Source organism: Mastigoproctus giganteus, chromosome 7, assembly GCF_048544385.1.
Source record: "Mastigoproctus giganteus isolate SK-2022 chromosome 7, ASM4854438v1, whole genome shotgun sequence".
Lineage (NCBI taxonomy): Eukaryota > Metazoa > Arthropoda > Arachnida > Uropygi > Thelyphonidae > Mastigoproctus > Mastigoproctus giganteus.
The window spans coordinates 39,583,599-39,596,861 of record NC_143581.1 but is presented as its reverse complement, the minus strand read 5'-3'; the positions used below and the strand labels follow the sequence as shown (position 1 = coordinate 39,596,861).

Below are 13,263 nucleotides of genomic sequence, written 5' to 3'. Positions count from 1 at the left end.
TCTCATAATCTGCCTTTGCCTGCCTAATCTCTTTTGTAACTTGGTTACAGACCAACTTATATCTATCATAGGCTTCTGTGTCACGTGTTAATTTGTATGTATCCCATGCATTTTTCTTCTCTGCCATATGCCTCATTAGTTCATCTGACATCCATTTAGGCCTAAACCTTGAACAATATTTCTTAGTTGGTATGTAAAGCCTAGTAGCTTCCAAGATAAGTTCTTTGAACTTATCTTGGAAGCTACTAGGCTTTAAATAGAATTTAAATACTGTCTCAGCCCATCATAGTCGCCTTTACGAAAGCAAAAACCCTTCCCTTTACCTCTGATGGTAGTTACCTCCTTGAGTAAATCCCACTTCAGCACACTGTGATCACTGCCACCTAGTGGTTCCTTTATCTGCAGATTCTTAATGCATGAAGAATCACTACTGATAATCAGATCAAGAGTATTACTCCCTCTAGTTGCCTCCCGAACATGCTGGTGTAGAAAACAATCATCCAATAAATTCACAAAAGCCTTGCTAGTGTGTGAGTGACCAACCCACAAATTCAAGTCAATATCTGGGAAATTAAAATCCCCCATTATAAGACTCTGATTTACTGGCCCATTCTATTTCCCTGTACAGTATCTTATTATACTCATCAGAGTCATTAGGCCTATAGCACACTCCTACTCTCAATTTTGATTTACCCATGCTTATGTCACACCAAACTGACTCGACACTGCCCTGTCCATCGATGTCGACTGGCTTCACTTCCTTGGATTTTATGTGTTTTTTAACTAATAGCATAACCCCTCCTCCCTTCCTATCCTGTCTATCCTGTCTGTAGACATTGTACTCCCCAAATTCCAGTTCTGCATTCCTTATATCTGTGTGACACCATGTCTCTGATATCCCAACAATATCTGCCTTTGATGTTTTGAGCAAAACCTCAAATTCATCAAATTTATTTACTAAACTCTAGCATTGGTGTACACGCAAGTATACATGCACCTGTTCCTATTCTTAGCTACCCTAACACAACCCATGTGTTTACTTGTACCGCAATGACTTCCAGCAGTCTCTGAAATATCCTGCATATTGTTTTTCAGGCTTCTGCTCATTCCAATAGAAGCAGTGCAAGAATCTCTTTCACCTCTGCCAGTGGCTACTGTTAATCTATTTGTCTTTGTCTCCTCCCAAGCTCGCAGTTTTCCGACCCACCTAACACTGCCTCGATAGCATCAGCAAATATTCTTGCACCCTTTTTATTTAAGTGTATCCCATCCCTGTAGAAGCAATCTCTCCTGTTAACAAGTACAGTCCAGGCTGAAAAAAATTCTACCCCTTGAGCCTTGCATAATCTTTCCAGGGCCGAATTGATCGACAAGGCTCTCATCATATACTCCCTCCTATCGTGTCTGGGCAGAATTGCAGACACTTTCAAATTCAACCCTACTTCACGGCTTTTTTTCAACAGTGACCTGTACTTGTTAAGTAATTCCGCTGGTCTCCTACTCTTAATATCATTAGTGCCAATGTGTACAACTATATCACCTTTTGTGCCCTTAAAAGATGATATCCGCTCTACAACGTCATCAACCTTTGCCCCTGGCAGACATACCCTGGTCCTGTTCCACCTATCCTTTTTACAAAGCATGTTCCCTGTTTCCCTGACAATAGAGTCACCAACAACTACTAGTTCCTGTGGGACCAGCGCATTCTGCCTTGGGGGCTGCCTCTGTGTTGCAAGATGACCAAGTGCAAGCTCTGGCATTGATGTGGGCAGCTGAGAGCTTGATGGGCCCCTCAATTTATTTCCTTCGAGGGCATCCACCCTGTCCTTCAAGGTCTCATATAGGCCCATAACAACGCTGAGTTGTTGCCTAATTTCCTTGCACTCCTTGCATCGTGCACACACAAAGACATCCCCCATGGCAGTATCATGTCCCGTACCCGATTGCTCCGCAAACATCAAGCAAACAGTGCATCTTAAAAGGCTGTGATTCAGAGGGCAACTGCCCCCCCCTCAGTTCTCCCCTGAGCCACAGCACTCCCATTAGCTTGAGCCTTTTGCTTTGCTGCTCTGGTTTGAGTCATGATTTCGATTTAATGTCAATAAAATTACAATTTCAGAACAAAATTAAAATCTTAAACTTGTATCCTAACACAGTTATAATGCTATATTTATTTTTCAGTATCGAGTGTTATCTACGAGTTTCCTTTATATAACTTCCGTATCAAGTTATGTATTAATTATTTGTTACGTTTGTACTCTAAGTCGTTATATATATATAGTTAAAAGTACAATTTAATTGACAATGAAGTTTAAAAAGATTAATAGATTTACTGATTAATTGACAATATTATATTATGCACTATACTATACAAAGCTAATGCTATTGAATTCCGGATATGCTGTATCGTGTTACAATGGCGGTAATTACGAACGGTACTTCTATGGACTCTTAAGTATTGAGTGTTACAGCAGGATGGGCTGTATTCTGAATAATTCTCTTGCATTGATCTCATTTATTTCACTACTGGATTGATATTCTAACATTTTCTTTTTCTATCTGTTTTCTGGACTTACATTCAAGTATGAGGGTATATTGCAGGGCTAAGGTTTTATTTTTATTTACGCCACCTATCTGAAAACAGTTTTTGTGTCGTATATTCTGCACTTCCACCGGGCTATTGACAATGATTTTGGCAATAATAAAGAAGCACATTTTTTTTTTAATTCTCCCAAAGTAGCGGTTTATTTACTGTTATTTATTTTTCTAAAGATGTCCAAAAATATAAGGAAATATCTCAAATTGCTCAGTCATTAGGAAAAATGGAGATCTGTTTCTATTTCCTCGAATCACTAAGTAAAGGCATGGCTAATAAATAACGAGGTTGCAAGTGCAGCCATTACACACCAAGCACCACCTGTGAAACAAAGGCAGAGCAGTTAACGTTAAACCTTTCCTAGTGGTTTGCCAAGTCGCATTCCAACACACTCATTTACTGTACGAGATGGGTTTTCATTACCTTGTGCTTTTGCTGTTTGCCAGAAAAAAGAATCTAACAACAAATCAACCTCAAAACTAAATAAAACAGCAACTGAAAGTTATCAGTTGTTACATCAAGTTTATAGGGAAGATACTATGTCAAGAGCTCGTGTGTTTGAGTGGCATAAAAGATTTTTAGAAGGAAGGAGAATGTGGAAGATGTGAAATGGCCATGCTAGTGAAACCTCTTTCACTAGCATGAGAAAAACAAGTTTATATGAAAATATTTGGTCAACTATTCTTTAACTCAGACCTATAGTCCAAACAATTTCATAAAGGTTTTTTTTTTTTTTTTTTATGAAAACCCCCAAACACAAGAGGTATTAGAACCTATAGTACTCAGTACTGTGCTTGGGTTGGAGGTTGAGAAGATGAAAGAAGATATTTGTTGACATTAGACTTGAAATTCTATAGACTGTAATTTTCAGGAAATATGTATGAAGGAAGTTTGTTCCAGAAAACGGCAGTTGAATGAATAAACGAGGAAGATGAAAAGTTGATTCTGTGAGTTTGAAGCTAGACTGTAAATGGATGTTGGCTAGTAGCGGCACGTGTTCGGACTGTTTTGAAAGACAGAGCAGGAATTATAGAAGCCAATTCAGAAGAACAGACCCCATGGAGGTATCTGTAGAAAAGGCATGCAGCAGAAACAGTACGTCTATGAGACAGAGATTGCAGAGACTCTGTTAGAGATGAGTCATTAATTAACCTAACTGCCCTCTTCTGAATGGAATCTAGAAGCTTGAGAGAGGCTTTGGCGGCACCACTCCAGATGTGGGAACAATATTCCATGGTAGGGCGGATTTGCGATTTGTACGGAGTAAACAGCTGTTTGGAAGAAAAGTAAAGCTGAGAGCGAAAGAGAAAACCAAGTTTTTTAGATGCAGAGGAAGCAATATTTGTAATGTGCTTGTGCCAAGAGATATTAGCAGTCAGAGTAATCACAAAAAGAAATATCAACTTGCCTAGAAATCAGAGTGTCACCAAAGATAAGCATACGAGCAGAAGGATACTTTTTTCGAGATATAAGACAGGACTGAAATCAACTAAGTTGTCTTTGCCCCACTGGAGATCGGCATTTAAGGAATTGATAGCGGATATTCAAGGAGTTGTAGCTGATTGAGCAGGCAAGGTTTCTTAAACTGGAAAGTGGAATGGAATGTGCTATCATCAGCAAAACTATGATTAGGATTTCCAGTCAATGGAAGAAGGTCATTAATACACAAGAGGAAAAGAGTGGGGGAAAGAACTGAACCTTGGGGGACACCAGCATCAGTGGAAAAGTTAGAAGACAGAGTCATCTACCATCACTCTCGCTGAGTGATCAGAGAGAAAACTTCCTTTTGATGGAAGACCACAGGAGGCATTGAATGCAGCATGTTGAGAATGGTGGGAGGTGTTTTAACAAGATCATTAATACATGAGTTGGAAGAAGAATGGATGCTAGCTGGTCAGCTTAATCCTTGGCTGAAGTGTAAGGATACTGATCAGAAGTGATTGTTGTTTAAGCATTACAATGGTTGCATTAGAACTCAATGTAGACAAAGGAACAGTTAGACAAATTTTAACTGAAAATTTAGGCATGAGAAAAGTATGTGCCAAAATAGTACCAAAAATTTCGAATGAAGAAGAAAGAATGAGAAGTCTCCCAGTTTAGTACCAAAAATTTCGAATGAAGAAGAAAGAATGAGAAGTCTCCCAGTTTGTTAAGATGTTTTGAAAAAAAAATTGAAGAACCAGACTTTGAGTAATATAATCAGTTGCAATAAAAGTTGGCTGTTTCAGTATGACCTATAAGTTAAAAGACAGTCAATGCAATGGAAGACAAAACAATCATTAGCATTAGTTGAGGCATAAATGCAAGAAAACAAGCTTATACAGCATCAGACAAAAAAAAAAAACCACCCACCCTTCCTTTCACACATCAGGTCACTCCAAACGTTTGTCTAGTTCCGCCTTAAATTTATTTAAGCTATCAACTTCAACAACAGATGGAAGTCTGTTCCAGCAATCAACTACCCGTTGGCAAAAGGCAAACTTCCACACATCTATTCTACAACTGTCTTTTCCTCAATTTGTATCTATGTCCCCTCAGGTTCTTAGTCTGAGCAAGCAGAAGTATTCCGTCAGCATTGGGCCTGCTCAAACCATTCAAGGCCTTATACACCTTAATCAGATCACCTCACAGATGCCTAGTCTCCAGATGCTACAGCTTCCAGAACATAAGCCTTTCTTCAAAAGCACACCTCTGTGTTCCTCTCACCAATCTTGTGGTGCCTCCGTAGCCAGGTGGGCAGGAGCAGCAGTGCGTAGCACACGTTTCTTGATTAGACCGGGGTTCGAGCCCGTGACCACCAAATACGGAGGATGCGGAAAGGTCAGGGAATGACCACAGCATATCCCCGGAGCAATATGGCCTTAATTGCTAATGCTTCTAAAAAAAACCCAAAAATAACAACCAATCTTGTTTCCCTTCTCTGTACTCATTCTAGCAACTCGACATCCTTCCTAAAATGAGGAAGGATGTTGAGTACTGTATACAGTACTCAAGGTGTGGCTTGACCATTGCCTTATATACAAAGGGATAATCACCTCCTTCTCTCTGCTAGCAAAATTCCTGTATATCATTGACAAAACTCCATGACCTGCTCTGGCAGCCTGTCTGCACTGCTCAGAGAACTTCATATCTTACTGCACAATTACCCCCAGGTCTTTTTTATTCTCCACTTCCCTGAGTGTAGTACCTCACAGTTAGTAGGTTTCTCTTGGGTTACTGCTACCCATATGCAGTACTTTGCATTTGTCAATGTTAAACTTCAGTTGCCACTTCTCAGTCCATCTGGCTAACTTTTCTAGATCCTGTTGCAGTAGCATACTGTGTTAGTGTCATTAACAACCCTGCCAACCTCTGTATCATCTGAAAACTTGGACATTAGGCCAGATATACCTTCATCGATATCACCGATAAATACACAAAGCAACAATGGGCCCAGCACTGATCCCTGGGGTACTCCACTAATAACATTAGTTCACAAAGAGCAGTGTCCATTGATTACCACTCTGTCTTCTCCCATTCAACCATCCCTTTATCCATAGCAGTAACTTGCACTTAATGCCATACTGCTCCAATTTGTATAGCAGTATTCCATGTGCAACAGTATCAAATGGTTTCCTGAAATCCAAGTATATGATATCAAAATTATTTTTAGCATCCAGTTCCTTTGTGACCACATCGTAGTATTCAATCAAATTGGTCAGACAAGACTTCCCCTTAACAAACCCATGCTGTGTCTGAACTGTTGCTGCTGTCTTGTCTAGGTGATCCTGTATCATCTCTTTAGCCAGTCACTGACTGGTTAAAGAGGATTACCTAGACTGGTGAAAATAATGGAGTCACTGACTCCATTATTTTCTCCACAACAAAGTTACACTAACAGGTCTATAATTATTTATGTCACCCTTTGAACCCCCTTTGTGAATTGGGGATACATTTGCATATCTCCAGCCTATGGGGACTTCCCCTGACTCTAAGGATGCTCTCATAATTATGGGTAAGGGTTTGCTTACTTCCCTTGCTGCCTCCATTATAACTGGATAGATTCCATCTACCCCAGGTGCCTTTTTTTATGTTTAACTTCAAACATTTCCCCTCCACTTTGGTCTCAGGTATCACAAAATCACTTAGTTCCCTGTTAGAGTTTGATAAACTTCTGGCATTCCCCTCCTTGAATAACTCCTCATGTGTGAACGTAGATGCAAAATACTCATTCAGTTTATCAGCTACTTGAGCAGGATTATCAATAGTTGAACCAACTATGTTAAGTGGATCAATCTGATTCATCCCCTTCCTTCTACAGTTTACATAAGTAAAGACCGCTTTGCTGTTTTTCTTTACACCTTTGCCAAAGATTTCTTGTAATCTGCCTTCGTCTGCCTAATCTCCTTTGTGACTTGATCACAGACTAGCTTATATCTGTCGTAGGCTTCTGTGTCGCCTGACGCCTGATAATTTATATGCATCACATGCATTTTTCTTCTCTGTCATGAGCCTCATTAATTCATCCGACATCCATTTAGGCCTGAACCTTGAACATTATTTCTTAATTGGAATGAAAAGCCTACTAGCCTCCAAGATTAAGTCCCTGAAGGCGTCCCATTTAGAATTCACCATTGGTAACATCATCAGTTGATCCCACTCTGTTAGTTATTTGGTTTTTAGGAGCATTAGCAACTAAGGCCATATTGCTCCGGGATATGCGGTGGTCATTCCCTGACCTTTCCGCATCCTCCGTATTTGGTGGTGACGGGCTCGAACCCTGGTCTAATCAAGAAGCGTGTGCTACGCACTGCTGCTCCTTCCCACCTGGCTACGGAGGCGCCAGATGATCCCACTCTATTGAATTTAAGAACTGTCTGAGACCTCTGTAGTCACCTTTACAAAAACAAAAACCTTTCCCTTTAACCTTGATCGCAGTTACATCTTTAAGTAAATCCCACATCAGTACACTGTGATCACTGTCACCTAGTGGTTCTTTTATCTGAAAATTCCTAATGCATGCGTCATCGCTGCTGATAATCAGATCAAGGGTATTATTCCCTTTGGTTGCCCCTTGAACATGTTGCTGTAGAAAACAATCCTCCAATAAATCCAAAAGGTTTGCTAGCATGCGAGTGAGCAACCACAAGTTCCAGTCAATATCTGGAAAGTTAAAATCCCCCATTACAATACGTTCTGATTTACTGGCCCATTCTATTTCTCTGCACAACTGTTCATTGTACTTATCAGTATCATTAGGCCTATAACATATTCCTACTCTCATTTTCTCTTTCCCAGTGTTTATGTCAAAACAAACAGACTCAACATTGCACTTTCCACCCATATCAACTGGATGCACTTCCTTAGATTTTGTGTTTCGTAACTAACAGCATAACCCCTCCTCCCTTCTTACCCTGTCTATCCTTTCTGTACACACTGTACTCCCCAAATTCCAATTCTGCACTGCTTATATCTGTGTGACACCATGTTTCTCATATCCCAACAATATCTGCCCTTGATGCCTTGATCAGCACTTCAAATTCATCAATTTTATTTACTATACTTCTAGCATTAGCGTACATGCAAGTATACATGCACTTGTTCATACTCTTAGTTACCCTGACACAGCCCATGTATTTACTTGTTCCATGATGACTCCCAGCAGTTCTTGAAATCCCCAGCAACTTGCTCTCTAGGCTACTGCTCATTACAATAGAAGCAGTGCAAGAATCAGTTTCGCTTCTGCCTGCGGCTACCATTAATGTTTTAGTCTGTGAATCCCACCAAACTAGCAGTTTTCCGACACGCCTAACACTGCCTTGATAGCATCAGCAAATATTCTTGCACCCTTTCTATTTAAGTATACCCATCCCTGCAGAAGCAGTCTCTCCTGTTACCAAGCACAATCCTCCCAGACAAAAAAAAAAAAAATGTCAAAATCAAAAATAAAAACCATTTGTTTTCTTTGATATTAAAGGAATTATTATGGATGAATACATCCCACCAAATCAGAATGTCAATCAAACATACTGCATTGAATTTCTGAGAACAATGCATGAAAAACTCTGAAGAGACCTGAATTGTGGAAGGATATTTTGATGCTCCAGCACACAATGTTCTCTCTCTGTTTTCCAGTTTCTGGTCAAAAAAACAAATCCCTGTTTGTAAAAATGCACCCTACTTGCCAGACTTAGCCCTTTGTGACTTTTTCTCTCTTCCTAAACTGAAACTTTACTTAAGTGAACCCATTTTTAGGCCACTGAAGACATTCAGGGAAAAAAAAAAAAAAAAAAAAACCAACTGAAGTGTTTAAAGGGCATACAGACTTCCAGAAATATTTCTATGCTTGGAAGAAATGTGTGGAACAGTGTGTGTAACCCCAAGGCAATTATTTTGAAGGGGATAATTTGTAGGAGACTGTTAAAGAAAATAAATATAATGAAATATTTAATAATATTTATTTTATTGTAACAGTTTTGTTATTTAATAACCACACCTTGTATGTTAATTGAAAGAAATTTGAATCTAAATGCTTAAAATGATTTTTAAATATCTTAAAAGTGTTTTGACTGAACAACTTCTGCACATAAGGGATGGCAAAAATAATGTAAAAAAAAATAGTATTTTTCTTTTAGTGATTACACAATGAAGGCAATAAATAAGTTAATATAGTGAAGCTTGGTTAATTTGAAGTTCAAGAGACCAAATATGTTAATTTCAATTGAAATAGGTTTGAAGTATCCATACAAGTTCAGAACACACCAGTATTAATTAATCTGACTAAAAGTCTCTCTTCTATAGAATTTTAATAATTCTCATTTTAAAAGAGTAACAATCCTTTAGTTTTGTTGAATTTGACCATATATTCATTAATAGACAGTCAACACATTAATTTAGTCAATATGAGAAAAATAACAATATGCCGTGGAGAAGTTCAATAAATTTCTTGTATGTGATAACAAGATTACTAAGTTTTGTTTTTGCAGTTTTTACTAGTTACAGTTCGATATATACAAGCTGTACATTAAAAGGTTAAAATAAGAATTATGTTGTTTATTATGTATAGCTGTACACACTGTTATTTTTTATTTTTAAAAAAATACAAAAATATTGTTTTCTCTAGAGACAGAGAGAGAGTCCCATGCTTTGGGATATTATTTGCTGCTTAATATTTGAAATCCATGAAAAAAAGAATAAACATTTCCCTTTTTTGTGTTGTTGCATTCTGTGAACTTGTAACTAAGTGAAAACTATCCTTGCTAATTTCACTGCACAAGCTGGTGACTAGCTTGACATCACTTTAAAACATTAGTGACTGGAGACAGAAGACGCCCCAAGTCTGAGTACAGCTGAAAAAAATGTTTGATTGCAGTTGTTGTGAAATCTTGAATGTTTTATCTTGACTATATGAAATTAAATCTGTGTGTATGTATGTATGCATGCATTCACTTTTTTTCCCTCTTTGTATGCATAAGTTGCTATTTATAGAAAAGATTAACCATGGAAGCTGCTTGAAATAAAAATATTATATGCAACTATATACTAAAATAAATAACGCATTAAAAATGAATGTCATGATATTAGAATTATTCAACTCAAATGTAAGTGATAAAATTTTTGCTAAAATCCAAATATATGATGCAGCTAAATGCATTTGGTTCCCACTAAATGCTCATTGGACTAACTTTTTTTGCAGCTCAGCATTTTGTATCACTGTTCTCAACACTTTGGTAGCAAAGAAAAAAATTCTTATATGAAGAAAAGTAAATTTATTTATAAAGTGCAATAAGTGTGTTCAAGAAAATAAAAAATGTAATTATACCAATGCTGTTATTTTTTGGTTGTCTACTTTTCAATGATGCTTTAAAAAGCATTATTCTGGGGAAGAGGGAGTGATTAGAATCACTCATTTTTGCAGAATGGTAATTAAGAAGGGAAAAAAAAACATAATTATCCAAAAAAAAAATGTTTTTTGTTGGTTTGCTCTTCACTTTCTCTTTACTTTTATTTATATTTATTATATTTTATTTACTATATTTTTCAATGCTAATTTTATCCTCGTGGGCTATTGATAAAATTTTTTTGCCATGACAATGCAGTTTTATCAATTACAAGAAAAAGTGCAACTGACTTTTTTAGATTAAAATCAGGCTCATGTACCATTTAAAATTTTCCCAAGGAACATTCCACAAAGAAACAAAAATTAAAAGCTAGAGTTCCTCTTTTACTTTTAATAAAAATCTGACAACATTTTGCCATTGCTGATGATGCAGTGGGCTGCAAAAATTATGTGAAACATGGCCACAACACATGTGGAAGAACCAACACCAATGGCGTGAATGAAACACAACTGGCTTTCGCACTTAAAACAGCTATCAAAATCGCACTTAAAACAGCTATCAAAATTTCTGAGCTCCTATCAAAACAGCTATCAAAATCAAAGATGATTTTGATAGCTGTTTTGATAGGAGCTCAGAAATTTTTTTAACAATGCCTGAAGAGCATTTGAAGGGGATACCCCACAGAGAGGAACAAAGGTTAAAATACTAGGTATCTTCTTATGCTGTCAGTAAAAATTTAACATATGACTTTGCCATTTCTGATGCAAGCTGCAAAAAAATATTGTGAAACATGGCTGTAACATGTGCAAAAGGAGAACAAGCTCTGACTGCAAGAATTTGTGCAATCATTCTCAAGCAATAGTAGATACAGTGAGAGAATGAGCTCTGATGGTAGATAAAATTTATTTCCACTAAGTAAATAAAAAAAGTTCCAGTCATTAAATTAGCATTCCTACACCTGTCTGACTATCAAAAATTAATTGTCAATTCGTTTTTTTGACAGACAGACATGTGTAGCAATGCCAGCAATTCTCTCCAGTGACACATAACAGGAAATTAACTTGCTATCATGTTTAGTTGCATCACAAAATAATAATTTGATTTGTTAGCTTTCCTCATATATAAGGGCTCTAATGATCTCTGTTCTAGAGAAGCAGGGTCTCTTGATCTTATATATTCAACTTAAGATTATTATTGTATTTGGACTGTACTAAATTTTTATATCTTTCATCTTTTAATGTGGCTTGACAAAGTAATACTGAATATGAGAAAAAAACTGAAGCAGCTTTTTTGGTTAATCACTTCCTTAAATCGCAACTTAATTTACACATACACACCAAAAAGTAGATTTAATTTCACACAACCAAGGTAAAATTTCACAACTGTTATCAAATATACATTTTATCTGCACCCACACACTGAACTTTCTTCCCCCCACTCTTACCTGTCAAATTAATCACTAGTTCAGTGCTAACTGCTTGCTGTAATTAGCAAGAGTAGTTAGTGCTGTATTACTAAATTTATTGAATGAGCAGCAATGCTAGAAGAGAAAAATATCACCCCTTTTTCCATGGATTACAAGTATTAAACAACATATACAGTCCATTCCGGTTATTTGGAACATATTGGAACTAGTGCATTTTGGTCCGATTAAGCGGCTTCCCCAATTATCCGAAGTTTCACGTAAATAGTTAAAAAGACAATGTACGGGGGGGTACATTGTCAAGGGGGGGGCCCTTTACAATTAGTTCACTGTACAATCAAATCACGTTACGACGAACTCACCATAGTAAAGTACTGTTCACTATAAAATGTGTAGTAAGCGCCAGTCATTGTGATCACATTTGTGAATTGAATTTTAATTCTATTAAACAGCGATTCTAATTAGAGAAAATAGGAGGAATATTATCCACAGGCTATAAAAGTAAAGACATATTAAGCACAAATTTACCCTTTATTACCTTACCAATTAAAAAATTAACTGATACGTGAAAATCGGAAGAATATAAGTGATAATTGGAATAATTAATATATACTGTAATATGTACATATGAACTAGTTGACATTTTTGTTCACTCACATTTGTGGGTGGGGGTTAAAATTTAAAACAGTAAAAAGATAAGCAATCAATAACAAAGAACAAGGCACACACAAATTGCAAGTAACACGATACGCACAAGTGAGAACGGAGTAACGAGTTACAAAGTTTTAAAAATAGGAATGAAGAGAAGATCTGAAAATTAATTTTTTTATATGATTGAAGATTTCATAGAAGTGTAAACACATTTCACCATAATAACCCACAGAATTCCAGCTGTCAGTATTATCGCAAATTCAGTAAGATCGAGTTTACTGTCCGTTTATGATAGATTTCACTAACAGAAAAGCCCAATAAACAGGTGACTGCTAATTGTTTTTATTGTTGTGACCTCCAGAATTTCGACTGAACCACGTGGTACCATCGGAGACAATCGTAGGGTAATCTCCAGTGCTGCGGTCTCCTGCCCCAATTAATCAAAGTAAACCCTGGCTATTTTCTCGATTGGTTTCTGTTTTTTAAGATTCGCCCCAAATAAACGGCTGCCCCGATTAACTGGTGGCCGAAATAACCGGAATCCACTGTATATAATATCCCAAAATATGGATACTTTCTCTTAATGTATAAGTCATATACATTAAGTTGCATGACTATTATGGTAGAAAAATCAACTCTGTCACCTTGTTATCATGTATGGGAAACTGAAAAAGATTTTACATTCCTTGTTGTGATTGAGAAGACTAGTTATTATTTTTTTTTAATTCTCCATTCTCCAATATGAAAGTATTTTTTTCTCTGAAGCACATTCA

At 37.0% G+C, this 13,263-nt stretch overlaps 1 protein-coding gene across 4 annotated transcripts in view; it reads right to left on the bottom strand.

The window, feature by feature from the left end:
- Positions 1–13,263, bottom strand: part of grsm (probable aminopeptidase NPEPL1 granny smith protein) — a 171,817-nt gene that overhangs the window by 50,001 nt on the left and 108,553 nt on the right. The gene's annotated exons all lie outside the window — the stretch shown is intronic.